Source organism: Zootoca vivipara, chromosome 13 (genome assembly GCF_963506605.1).
Source record: "Zootoca vivipara chromosome 13, rZooViv1.1, whole genome shotgun sequence".
Lineage (NCBI taxonomy): Eukaryota > Metazoa > Chordata > Lepidosauria > Squamata > Lacertidae > Zootoca > Zootoca vivipara.
Genome location: NC_083288.1, coordinates 34741076 through 34755042, shown reverse-complemented (window position 1 = coordinate 34755042; position 13967 = coordinate 34741076). Strand labels below are relative to the sequence as shown.

General features: G+C 46.6%; 1 long non-coding RNA gene across 1 annotated transcript in view; it reads right to left on the bottom strand.

Annotated features, from left to right (window-relative positions):
* The window catches only part of LOC118094184 (uncharacterized), a 30598-nt gene that overhangs the window by 15997 nt on the left and 634 nt on the right, over positions 1 to 13967 (bottom strand). The window lies entirely within an intron of this gene.

The window sequence follows — 13967 nt, the reverse complement described above, 5'->3', positions numbered from 1 at the left end:
GGATGTAGAAAAGGACTCCCATGTGTTTTCTGAAATTCACTCCCACTGCAAGCTTTCCTAGGCTTGTCAGTCAGTAACATCTCTGAACACAGTGATGCAGTATTGTGAGTACCTGTCCATTTCATTTCTCTCCATTTCCTGATTTTTCCAATCTTAAATTTGGTTGTTTCTTCAGCAATTTGCAAATTTTTCCTTAAAAAAAACCCCCTCAAAAAAACTGCAGCCTTTCAATGCACAATTCTTCTAAAGGGAAATCTAGCCACAACCTCTGTTAATAATTGAATCTGCCAAAAGACCGCTCAGCCCTGTGAGGTAAATTAAGCTGAGAGTGAGTGACTGGCCCAAGGTCACCCAGTGAGCTTCATGCCTGTGTGGGGATTTGAATCCTGCTTTCTCGGGTCCTAGTCCAGCACTCTAACCACTGCACAACACTGCCTCTTGCACACAGATACTAACAGAGCTGGTGATGATGGGTTTTAACAAAAGCCATTGTCACAAGCTTCTCCCCCCACCACCACCCTGGCTTGGGTTTGCCCTTTGGAAACACACCCACCTCCAAGCTTTTCTGCCTCAACACTTGTTGCTGCTATTTCTACCTGTGTTTCTTTTCTGCCTCTTTCGAGCTGTGCGCTTCCGGCACAGAAACTGAGAAAGCCTTTTACCTCAAAACCACCAAGTTGAATGTTCTGCAAGGCGTCTGGCTGCTGGAGCGCATTAGGGGGAAGAGAGGCTGAGGTGTTGAAACCTGTGGTTGATTTCTAAGAGGGGACGTGCCACGGGCTGAGGCCTACCAGGAATGGAAACCACACCCCAAGCCATGACCTAAAAGCCACCTCCTTTAACCTTAAGCATGGAGGGACAGGCTGCTCCCCTGCACATCTTCAGAGGGCCTTTTTTCCTGCCTCGCTTCTTATTTTCCAGGACTGAGCCCCAGGCATCAAGTCCAACTGCTTCTATGGCTAAAGGCAGAAGGTTGTGGGGCTGACACAGGGTGGCAACTTATGCACCACCAAAGGAAGGCATGTGTTTGTTTGCATAAAGTCTGCATGTGCTAGTAATAGGTGCAAATGTAGAAGGAATTGCTGGAATTTCCAAAGAAATGCAACCTAGCTCACTGGAGCAGGGAAGGTGGTAAACAGGTGGCCTGCTGCAGGCCTGATGTGTCTGCTGTCTGGATGTACTAACTAGTGATGGGCAGCTTCAAGCCCCTCCTGCTTCCTCCCCAATAGGGTTCTATAGCTTTAAAGCAGGCAGCCCTTCAAAGAGAGAACCACGACCCATGGAAAATGAATCGGGTCAAGAGGGTCTTAATCTTTTCCCCAGCACCATTTTGTGGGAATGTTCAGGGAGGCAGGAGAGGATATATTGTTTATTAATATCCTTCCTAACTTGCGCTAGCAAGTTCTGTAACTTAGCAGAGTTTTACATTCCCCTTTTAAGTGCACAGCAGATAGCTGGTTGCAGGCTTGTTTAAGCCTCTCAATATTAGGTTCCTGGTAAGTTCCCTTATGTCCCTCCTAAAAGAATACCACACGCCACAATCTTGGGTAAAAGAAGTTTACTCACGTCATCAGTTCACAGCTGGATCCCTGAAGGCAGACTTAGTACAGTGGTACCTCTACTTACGAATAAGTCTACTTACGAATGTTTCTACTTACGAATGGAGCTCCGTCCGCCATCTTGGATGCGGTTTAGATAGGATTTTTTCTACTTACGAATTTTTAGATAGGGTTGCTTTGACTTACGAATTTTTTCTCCCAATGCATTCCTATGGGATTCGACTTACAAATTTTTTCGACTTACGAATATGCGTTCGGAACGCATTAAATTCGTAAGTAGAGGTACCACTGTATATACATATGGAACTATCCCATGGGTAGGCAAACTAATGCCCGGGGACCAGATCCGTCTCAATCGCCTTCTAAATCCAGCCAACGGACGGTCTGGGAATCAGTGTCACGGTCCGGTCAGCGGGCATCAGGACCAGAGGCAAGATGGTGGTGAAGAAGCAGGAACAGGTGCAGGGCTGAGGGTCCAGCAGCAGGCAGTTGCAGGGTCAAGGAGCAAGGCAGAGGCAAAGGTCTGGGAGTCAAGGAGCAAGGCATCGGCAAGGTGAAGGTCCAAGGAGCAAGGAGCAAGGCGAAGGCTCAAGGAACAAGAAGCATGGCGAAGGTTCAAGGTTCAAGGAAGAAGCAGCAAGGCGAAGGTTCAAGGGTCGAGGCTCAAGGCGTCGGCAAGGCAAGGGTCCACGGAGCAAGGATCAAGACGTCGGCAAGGCAAGGGTCCAAGGAGCAGGAATTAAGAGGCCAGAGGCAACCAGGCTGGGATAGCGTTGCTGTGGCAAAGAGCTGAAGGGAAATGCTGAGCTTTTATCCCTCCCAGCTCCTGCCACCAGGTGCAGTGAGGTATCAAGTGGCCTCACCTGAGTGACCACTCCTTGCCTCTCCAGCACAAGCTGAGGTCTTCACCTGTGTGGCCACGCCTTGCTGCTCCAGCACAAGCTGAGGCAGGCCCCAGTCCTGCAAAGCACTACAGGCCCCAGAGCCTGACTCCTGCCCATACTCCTGACAATCAGCGTGTTTTTACATGAGTAGACTGTGTCCTTTTATTTAAAACTAGCTGACCCGGCCACGCGTTGCTGTGGGGTTTTCTCTTTTTTGAGAGAGAGAGAATATTGAAATCATTTTCATTTTGAAAGTTAATGGTTTAATAACTTTGTTTTTTGAATTGTAGGATGTAGTCTGTTTGTCTGGATGTTTCAACTTTGTCTTTGTATTTATGGTTTTTTGTTTTTGTCTTCTTATGATTGTGTATTTTTGTTTGTTTGTTTTGGTAATTTTTTATTTATTTTATTTTTAATATTTTAATATTTTTAATTTTTTGAAGTGTGATTTCCTCCACCCTGTTCTGATCCATGACGTTTCCTGTCCCTTTCTCCCCCCACCACTGCCCCACCCTCGGCTTATCCCTGTGATTCCTCCTCTCCCACATGCTCTTTTTACATTTATTATTTGTGTGTGGTGGTGGGTTGGGGGGTGTTTATTGTTGAGAATTTGTTTGGGTTTTTTGTTTTGGGGTTTGGGTTCGTTTGACGGTGTTTGTGGCTCCCCACAGTCGGCTTATCCCTGCGATTCCCCCTCTCCCACATGCCCCTTTTAAATTCAGAGATATATATAGATGGGGATTAATGGATTTTTATTATGTGGTGATTTTTTAGAGGTTAAATTTTTAGAAGTTATTTTCCCCCACCCAGGCAGGCCCCTACCTCCACTTGGCCTAGTCTGGAAAGTGGCCTAGTCTGCAAAGCCGAGGTGAGATACTGTGGAGAGGGCAGGATTTACCTCTGTGTCTCCCCCCACCCTGTTCTGACCCATTACCTATCCCTGCCCCATATTTGCCCCCCCCCCCCAGGCAGGCCCCTACCTCCACTTGGCCTAGTCTGGAAAGCAGCCTAGTCTGCTGCGGCCTATTCAGTCTGCTGGGCAATGTTGGGCCTTGCTGCTGCAAAAGGCCTGTTTTCAGTTGGTTGCTGTGGATTTTTGTGATGTCATCTGGTGGCGCGGCTTTGGAGGCAGCAGCATGCGATCTGCCTTTCTATTGGATGCTGCTGGAGTCTTCAGAGCTTCTGCTGGTGATGTATAATTTGCGCTTCTGCTTGTGATGGATAATTTTGTGTTTAATCATTATTTTAGGTATGAAAGGTGTGCTTTTGGGGGGGGGGATTTACGCCAGATCCCTCCCTGATGGGCAAGGTACACTTTGCCCTAATTTGATGCAATTTGTTCAGCGGTTATGGTGAAAGGCTGTTACATCCGCGCGCGCAATGTCTACATTTTTATATAGATAGATAGATAGATGCATCTCTGGGTTATTTGTGAGGCCTGCCTGCTGTTTTTACATGAGTAGAATGTATCCTTTTATTTAAAATGCATCTCTGGATTATTTGTGGGGCATAGGAATTTGTTCATTGCTATTTTTTCAAAATATAGCCCTGACCCCCACAAGGTCTGAGGGACAGGAGACTGACTCCCTGCTGAAAAAGTTTGCTGACCCCCGAGCGTCCTAGGGGCGAATTGCTCAGCGGAGCCCCAAATCCGGACTCCCCAAACTCCCCGGTAGCGCTAGTAAGTGCACCGGGGTGAGAAGGGTCGAAGTCGCGGGGGCCATTTTGAGCGCCATCGTTGCTCTAGCGAAGGGAAGCTCCGAGACAGAGACGGGGAGTGCTGGATTCTTCCAAAGAAGAAATTAAAGAATTGGACTGTAAGTAATTTGGCTATATAATTTTAAATTTCAATTCGGAACTGGGAGAGAGAGAGAAAAAAAAACCGGAAGCCATCTCCTCCCGCTGGTGGTTTGAAGAAACAGTAAAGCAAATTCCCTAGCCGGGAGTAAAAAAGACTTTTTAATAAGGAAAACCTCAAAGACGAAAGAGTACCCCCCCCCTGGAAGCAGGGTGAAAGGGGGAGCGGATTATACAAAAAGTAAAAATCCCCTGCAAAGAAATTAGAAAAACCCTATTACTCCCTGGAGACCGGCAGCCCATCTGCCCCAGCGAGAGGATTAAGATTACAAAGAATAAGAAAGTTGGATTTTATTATAGACATTTTAACATCATTTGGAATTTTATATGGAAAAGACAGGCAGTTGGCTTTAAAAGTGGATGAGAAAAACAACAGTAACTATTTCCCACATTGCAAGATAAGCAGTGACCTTGACAGGATTGAATGATGTCAACAAAAAGATATTCCCCTGAGTTCCAAAAGACTGTTCTGGAACTCTTGAGGTGCTTAAAGAGTGACATTATTGGAGAGTATCTACAATCACAAGATTCAACGCAGCACACACAGGTGGTGGACTGTGGAAAGGATTTTGTAGAGGACCCTGCAGATGAGGAATATATGGACTTTGAACGGAATGATAATAACAAAGACAATGCTGGAGAAAATAGTGACAAAAACTGTGAGATTATAAAACAAAATGATGTCCACCACGACAGAGAAGAAGATTCCTTACTGCAAAACAACAGGAGGATTGTCCTCCTTCTTCGAAGGGGACGACAGGAGTTGGCAGAACCTCAGATTTACCACAAGAGAAAGGAAAAAGGCAACCAAAGAAGAACGGAAACTCAGGGGGGTTACAATGAGGCTTGGAAGATAAAATATGGGGGGAAAGGGGGTGGGATGAAGAGAGAATGTAAATGAGATTGCTAAAATGGTTTAACGGGATTGAAACAGGACTGTGAACTGAATTTCGCTGGAGGGAGGGGGTGTTGGGTAACGGGGAGGGCAGGGCAGTTGGAGAATAATTATACTATAAATTAGAATTGGGATATGAAATAAAGATCTAAAAATCAAGAAAAGTCTAGTGAGGGGTAAAATAGGCTAGGGCAAAAAAAAAATAGTTGGTGATAATATTAGAGTAAGATATTTTATGGAAGTGATAAAAGTGAAATTTAGAAATTGTATGATGAATTGAAAGGAATTATCACTTTTAAATTAAGGTTAGAATAATTGGTAAAGATGATTGGAGATATGGAGAAATGAAACTGTTAAGATGATTTAAAATAATGAAAATCGGAGAAGGGGGAGATTGGGGAAGCCCCTTAAAATAATGTTATGGACAATAAAAAATTATGTATTTATTTATTTTCTCTCTCTCTTTTTTTCTTTTTCACGTTTTTCTTGGTTTCTTTTTTGTGGGTTTGGGGGTGGGGGGGTAGGGATTTTATTTTTTAATTTCTTCTGTTTTTTTCTTTTTTCTTTTTCCTTGTTCTTACAATATGATAAGAGTATGAAATGTTGGCTGGGCGGACACTCGGCTCTGTCTTCCCCTGTTACCCTGGGGCCCACCGGTGGCAGGGGTGGGCGTTGGGGAGGGGAGGAAGGGTAGGGGAGAAACCCAGCCACTAAAATGAACCACCTTCGACTATTTGCTCAGCATGGGTCTTTCTTGTGGCAGGAGGGGACTCATGGGGGGGGGTGGAAGAAGGTGTGAGATTATGATTGTTTACTTTTTTGTATTTTTCCCTCTTTCTTTATGCTTATTATAAAATTAATAAAATTATATTTAAAAAAAAGAAAGAAAAAGTTTGCTGACCCCTGATCTATCCCATATGGAGATAACCCCAGTGTCCTCTCTTGGCTGAGAGCCAACAGAGCAATCATAGCTAAAAGCTGCTCCAGTGACGGAGGAGGTCAAAGAGAGAGAGTGTGCTGCGTGACTTGCCATTTTGTTACCTGGACAGGTAAAGTCACGCCTACCTCTAGTCACATGCAAAAGGAAGTATGTCCCAGCCAGGAGGAAACCAGATGTTTTTGACTGGCTGGACCAAACATTCCCCCATATGTCCACTCTAGGAAAACAAGGAATGTTGTACTTGACTGTTACTTATGTATCAATCCCACACATTTCCCCAATTAAACTCCCAATCCACCGTTTCCATTGCACAAACTGCAGTTTTGAGGATTGGGACACGTAGATAAGGAAAACAGAGGCGCAAAGAACGCTGAGGGGGCCTGACACAGTGCCTTGACGTCATGCACGCAACATCACACGATGTCCTGATGTCACACGTGCGACGTGCACAATGTCGCTCTGCACCTGGCCCCACATTTAGCCTCAACGATGGGGCCCCACCGGTTCCCTCAAAAAAAAAAGTTTGAGGGGGCCCAAAGAGCCTTGCTCCCTCTGGAGCCGGCACCTATGCAGGAAAACTTTACCACCAACCTCTTTCCTCAGCATCGTGGTACCGATGTGATCCACATTTCCCCCTTCTCAGCTGTTTCTCTTTTTAAGTGCAAGACAGATGCTGTTCTCTCTCTCTCTCTCTCTCTCTCTCTCTCTCTCTCTCTCTCTCTCTCTCTCTCTCTCTCACACACACACACACACACACACACACACACACACACAGTTTCTCATGTCCCAGACGAGGTCTGTTCAGCTTGCAGTAGCAACTGGGCTTTTAGTGTTGCAGCTCCAGCCCTCTAGACTCAATTGCGAGCTAAAAGTAGACAGGCACCTGAAACCATGATGTTTAAGGGCCTATCAAAGACGTCTTTATTCCAGGTTTTCTGAGGGGGGGAGGGGAGTGACTCAGCACCCACGGAATATTAACTGCCTCTTTGCGGAGCAGAGATTATTTTATTGTTTCCTATAAATTCTGGTTTTTGTGTTCTTTTGTGTGGCTTTTAGGAATTTGCCTCTGGCCATGATGCAGTTTCTAAACCTGTTAAAAAATAAATACCAGATGAAGATAATAAAAACAGCACATGCCGCTGGGTTACTGTAAGAATTATTAAGATTACATATACAGTGGTACCTCGGGTTGCAAACGCTTCGTGTTACAAACTCCGCTAACCCAGAAGTAGTACCTCGGGTTGCGAATGTTGCCCCAGGATGAGAACGGAAATCGTTCGCCAGCGGTGCGGCAGCAGCAGGAGGCCCCATTAGCGAAAGCACGCCTTAGGTTAAGAACAGTTTCAGGTTAAGAATGGACCTCCAGAACAAATTAAGTTCTTAACCCAAGGTACCACTGTACTAACAACCCCACCCAATACTTAATATGATTATATCTCATTGCTATCAATAATACTTAACAACATCTTATTCCATCCTTTTATTCTCCCACAGCTCAGTTGCAGCAAGAGTGGTTAAACAATATTGGCTTACCAAAGGAAGCCCACAGAGAGTCATGACTCACCCAGAATTGTTTCATTTCCATTTTCCCCCAAAAGCACCTTGTTTTCCACTTTTCATCCTGGATTGGCCCCATGATTACTTCGTTGTAGTGAAAAGTAGGTGACAGAACCAATGTCTTGAACAGGAAGTCCTGGCATCTCGTTGGAACAACTACATTTTCCCTTAAGTATTTTGTTTGTTACACTTTTTTTCTTCCAGGCTTTTTCCAAATAATTTGGAAAATACTTATTAGTTTCCTGTTTTTTTCCTCTCTCTCTCTCACACACACAAAAACCCCACAACACTGCGAGGTATTCTGGGTTGAGAGACAGCAATCACTCTGGCAGCTTCAATAATACAGTGGAACCTTGGTTTTTTAGCATCTTGGAAGCAGAACATTTCGGAAGCCGAAAATTGCTTCCGTTTTTGAACATGCCTCGGAAGTTGAACAGCTTCCGCTACATTTTTCCCATTTTTTATTATTATTATTATTATTATTATTATTATTATTATTATTATTATTAATAATACCCTGCCCATCTGGCTGGGTTTCCCTAGCCACTCTGGGCAGCTTCCAACAAAATATTTAAATACAATGGTCTGTTAAACATTAAAGCTTCCCTAAACAGGGCTGCCTTCAGATGTCCTCTAAAAGTCTGGTAGATGTTTTTCTCTTTGACATCTGGTGGGAGGGTGTTCCACAGAGCGGGCTCCACTACCAAGAAGGCCCTCTGCCTGGTTCCCTGTAACTTGGCTTCTCGCAGTGAGGGAACTGCCAGAAGGCCCTCGGCACTGGACCTCAGTGTCCAGGCAGAATGATGGGGGTGGAGACGCTTCTTCAGGTATACTGGACCGAGGCCATTTAGGGCTTTAAAGGTCAGCACCAACATTTTGAATTGTGCTCAGAAACGTACTGGGAGCCAATGTAGATCTTTCAAGACTGGTGTTATGTGGTCTCAGGGGCCGCTCCCAGTCACCAGTCTAGCTGCCACATTCTGGATTAGCTGTAGTTTCCAGGTCACCTTCAAAAGTAGCCCCACCTAGAGTGCATTGCAGTAATCTAAGTGAGAGATAACTAGAGCGTGCACCACTCTGGTGAGATAGTCCGCGGGCAGGTAGGGTCTCAGCCTGCGTACCAGATGGAGCTGGTAAACAGCTGCCCTGGACATAGAATTGACCTGCGCCTCCATGGACAGCTGTGAGTCCAAAATGACTCCCAGGCTGCGCACCTGGTCCTTCGGGGGCACAGTTACCCCATTCAGGACACCTGCCTGCCTCCTGTCCCCCAAAAACAGTACTTCTGTCTTGTCAGGATTCAACCTCAATCTGTTGGCTGCCATCCATCCTCCAGCTGCCTCCAGACACTCACACAGGACCTTCACCGCCTTCACAGGTTCTGATTTGAAAGAGAGGTAGAGCTGGGTATCATCCGCATACTGATGAACACCCAGCCCAAACCCCCTGATGATCCCTCCCAGGGGCTTCATGTAGATGTTGAAAAGCATGGGGGAGAGGACAGAACCCTGAGGCACCCCACAAGTTAGAGCCCAGGGGTCTGAACACTCATCCCCCACCACCACTTTCTGAACACGGCCCAGGAGGAAGGCGCGCAACCACTGTATGACAGTCCCCCCAGCTCCCAGCCTCTCTAGACGGTCCAGAAGGATATCATGGTCGATGGTATCAAAAGCCGCTGAGAGATCCAGCAGAACCAGGAAACAACTCTCACCTTTGTCCCTAGCCCTCCGGAGATCATCAACCAGTGCTACCAAGGCAGTTTCAGTCCCATGATGAGGCCTGAATCCCGACTGGAAGGGATCCAAATGGTCCTCTTCTTCCAGGCGTGCCTGGAGTTGTTCAGCAACTACCCGCTCAATCACCTTGCCCAAGAATGATGATGATGATAATAATAATAATAATAATAATTTTATTATTTATACCCCGTCCATCTGGCTGGGTTTCCCCAGCCACTCTGAGTGGCTTACAGCATATCTAAAAACATAATAAAAACATCAAACATTTTAAAAGGCCCAATACAGGGCTGCCTTCAGATGTCTTCTGAAAGTTGTGTAATTCTTTATCTCCTTGACATCTGAAGGGAGGGCATTCCACAGGGAGGGCGCCACTACCGAGAAGGCCCTCTGACTGGTTCCCTGTAACTTAGCTTCTTGCGGTAAGGAAACCAGCAGAAGATCCTCAGAGGACCATAGAATCAGAGCTGAAGGGTGCATCAGAGGACATCTAGTCCAGCCCCCTGCCAATCCACAGGCATTTATATGTATGATCATCGGAAACAAGAGGCAACTTCCTATGTTCCTATACTAGAAATATCTCCATGGTCAGGCGACTGTCACTGCAAGAATTCTAATCAAAACTGGTGGGGCAGAGGTTCGGGGGGTGGGGGGAGAGGGTTACCCAATGCTCCGTTAATGCTCATTGACCCCAGACAAAGCTTACAGCTCGTTCTGCTCCGTTTCAGACTTTTGTGGGATTAAGAAATAAGCCACCAGCTCCAGCCTCGTAAATCATCCTTGATATGTAAGTAAAGGGCTGGTTGCAAGAATGTGGAGAGTTCTGTGCTCTTGCCACCCACAGCTAGTAGCCTTAACAACCAGCCGAAGGGATATCAGAAAACACAAAGGACAAATGATTTTGCACCCACACAGAGAGTCAAGTTGCACCCATCTGGCTCCAGGGATTTCCCCAGGGAAAGTTCCCTTCTGCTGTCCAGACTTTCTCCTTACACCCACACACAGCAAATATTGATTCCCTGAGGTGGTGACAGCCATCTAACCTGAACTCCTATGTGTTCAGCCCCTAAGCTTGGCTGCCCACCCCACTTCCATTATTTCCACCACACATGGCCCTATTACTGTCTGACAGCCCACACACTATTTCCCTTTAGAGCCCACTCAGCATAGCTGCCAAGTACCCCGTTTTCCCCGGGAAACCCCGTATTTTCTTACCGTTTCCCGCATGGCAAAATACCCCGTATTCCCCCGGATTACGGAGCTCCTGCCAGTGGCCATGTTCTTCTGGTGCTGCGCTGGCACCAGAAGTCACTTCTATGCACTTCCAGACATGCGTAGAAGCGACTTCTGATTCCGCTGTGCTCATTTCCAAAATTCCCGCAGTGCCAGAAGTCACTTCTACGCATGTCCGGAAGTGCGTAGAAGCGTCTTCTGGCGCTGCGGACATTTTGGAAATGGGCACAGCGGCATTGGAAGTCACTTCCATGCATATCCAGAAGTGCGTAGAAGCAACTTCCGGTGCCGCGGCGCTGCTGATCCCGGATTTTTCAATCCGGAACTTGGCACCTATGCCACTCAGAGCACATTCTTTCCCTCAAAGAATCCTGGGTGCTGTAGTTTGTTACGGGTTGCTGGGAACAAGAACTCTGCGAAGGGCAAACTACCATGCCCATAATTCTTTGTGGTGGGAAACGTGCTTTGATTGTGCTTTAAAGGTATAGTAAGTATGCAGCCTTATTTTCCTTACAGGGAGGAGAGAATGCACAGGAGTCAGAAGTCTGTCAGAAGTCAAGTCTCTCCTTGTGATGTAACCTCTTGACCCTGAAGTCTCGTCCCTTAATCCCCCGTGATCCCCCAGTGAGAGGCGGCTGCTTGTAGTTACACTGAGATGAGCATAGGAGCTAATTCCTGGGGGCTGAGGAGTCTTCACCCCCCTCAATAAAATATTTGGTCATTGCCATTCAAACAGTGTGCATGTGCCACATCATGTGATCAATTATGCAGGGTGGGGCTTACCTGGGTCACCAAGGTGATTTTTCCCAGAATCACACCCCCTCCCCCCCTTTTTTTGGCCACACACTCAAAACTGAATGCCTATGAGTTAATTGGGCGTAAATTGCGGGCTTACTGTATTTCAGTTTAATTTAGGCCATTGGAGCTCTGGTCTGCTATAAGTAAAAGAAAATATGCTATATTATTCAGGAGATTCCAGAAGACCTGTCCTGCGGAGCATTTCTCTTGATATGCCTGAAGGGAGAATAGATGGCAACAGCTATTTCATGAGCATTCGTTCGGATTTTTTTGCAGGGAGATTAGATGATGTTGCCTCAAAGCAAGTGTCACACCCCACACTTTTCAGTGCATTTCCCCATCCTTTTCCCTTACCCCAAAAAGTCTGATTTTTTGGGGGGGGGTGCTGCTGCTGTGCAGAACCTCCCAATCAACGATAACTGTGCAACCTGAATTTTCCAATTTGTGGTTGACTCCCACCCCAAAATAGCGAGTCTGGAAACACACCTTGAGTGTATTAATAAGGGCATCTTTTCCAGAGATCATGAGAATTGAGAGTTCCACTCTCTTCTGTGCTGGACAGCCCACCTCCGAAGAAGAACTCTGGCTGGCTTACTTATGAGATGAACAAGAGCAATAGGAACATTTGCAAGATACACCCCCCCCCCCGCCCGCTGCTAATCCTGTCATGTTTGGCTTGTTCCCTTTCCTATTTTTGCACCATGAATTCTAATGCGATTTTGATTTTGATGCTATGTTTTCAACAGATTTGTGATTGCATTTTTTTTCTTAATGCCACTGGCTCTGGATCGGGCAGCAGTCACATTTTGCGAAGGCTGTTGCTGCCCAGTGGAAATTAGCAGACATGTTCAGCCAACAGTTATCTAGTAAAGAGCAAGGGAAGTTCCGAAAGATCTTTGCAGTACACATTATCATCCTTTTGAGCAGCAACAGCAACAAAGAATACAGAGGTCTTTCAGAAGAATATTCTTGCAAAAGATCACAAGACCCCTGCTTTTTAAATTTTGCATGAAGGTGTAATTGCCCTATCAGGAGATAATTGTAGAAAGGACCCCCCCATCGCCAGCCGTTTCCCCATAGAAGGGAAAGTTGGAGTTGGAGACTATCCGGGTCTACGGCTCGGGTGAGATCCAAGGGCCAGTCCAAAGAACAAACATGACTGTGGCAAGCAGCCTCTGACTTGCACATGCCCCATGCCTGGATAGCACGGGTCTGAGCAGTTTCCCGCTTGCCAGCTCTGACCCTGTCTTGTTTAGATTCAGCTTTTCTGCACCCCTAAGCCCTGGGGTCCATCCATGCATGAGGGGGGCCAGACCTGTGTTGAACACTGTGCCATGCCCGCAGCACCAGCCCCCTCCCTCCTCCTGCTCCCCCTTTACCACCATCTCTCCCTCCCAACTTCTTGGCCACAACTTTCTCCCAGATTCCTCAACCTCCCAGATGCTTTTCCTAACCCCAGACCCCCACAGGGACCCTGTGGTGAGGCCAGAAAGAGGGAGGGGGCACAGCTTTGCAACATGGCCCACTGTTGACCTTCAAGGGGACGAAGACTGTGACTTGAGTTTGGTCACTTTTTCAAGGCTCGGATCCAGACATGGGAAGTATCCAGGGTCAGGGAAGGTCTTGGTGGTTTCGAAGAACCAGCTTAATTAATGGACTCTAGGAAAAAGGAAGCGGCAGATCATTGGGTATGGCTAAGAGGGAATAATTTTTTTTATTTTTTTGTGACAAGATCAATGGGAGTTATAGGACTGCTGAGAATTGGGAGAGCAGAACATTTGGAACCTGTGGGAGGGAGAAATGCCTGAGAGGTGGAAATACTCTATTGGTGTGTGTGTGTGTGTGTGTGTGTGTGTGTGTGTGTGTGTGTGTGTGTTTATGTTTATGAGTTTGTGGATGCCAAATCCTTCTACAAATCCCTGAATCCGGCAAGTTTTAAAATTTAACCCAGGTTAGCTTCCTGATGAGGTAATCGCTTGGGTAATGGGCCATCAAGAGAACAAAGGGAGCTCTGTGCTAGATACCAAATGGGTCCTCTCTCAACTTGCAGGTAGTGAGAAGAACAAAAGCCAGAGTTTTCTTGGTGGGGATGTGACTTAGAAGCAAAGCTGAAAGCAGAGGGCCAGAGTCTGAGCAATGTTTGCTTTATATTTGAATCCAAGGCTGCTTGAAGAATCCAAGGGAGAAACAAGACCCATATATATATTTAGGGTATATGGTAAATAATCCATATACCCTAAAGACATCACAGGTTCCTCTGTGCCTCATTCCCAAAAGGAATCATGAACCCTGGGGGAGCACCTCGGACCTCTGGAACCCCGCACCGCTTTGAGACTGGGGCGGCTTGCAACAATACCTAGCGTGAATAGCTCAGTCGGTAGAGCATGAGATTTTAGATCTCAGAGTCGTGGGTTCGAGCCCCACGTTGGGCAAGCGCTAACCCTCGCCCTTTCCGAGATCGCACGAGCGGCTCTCCTTCTGGCCGATTGCTGGAACACGTGGAACGGC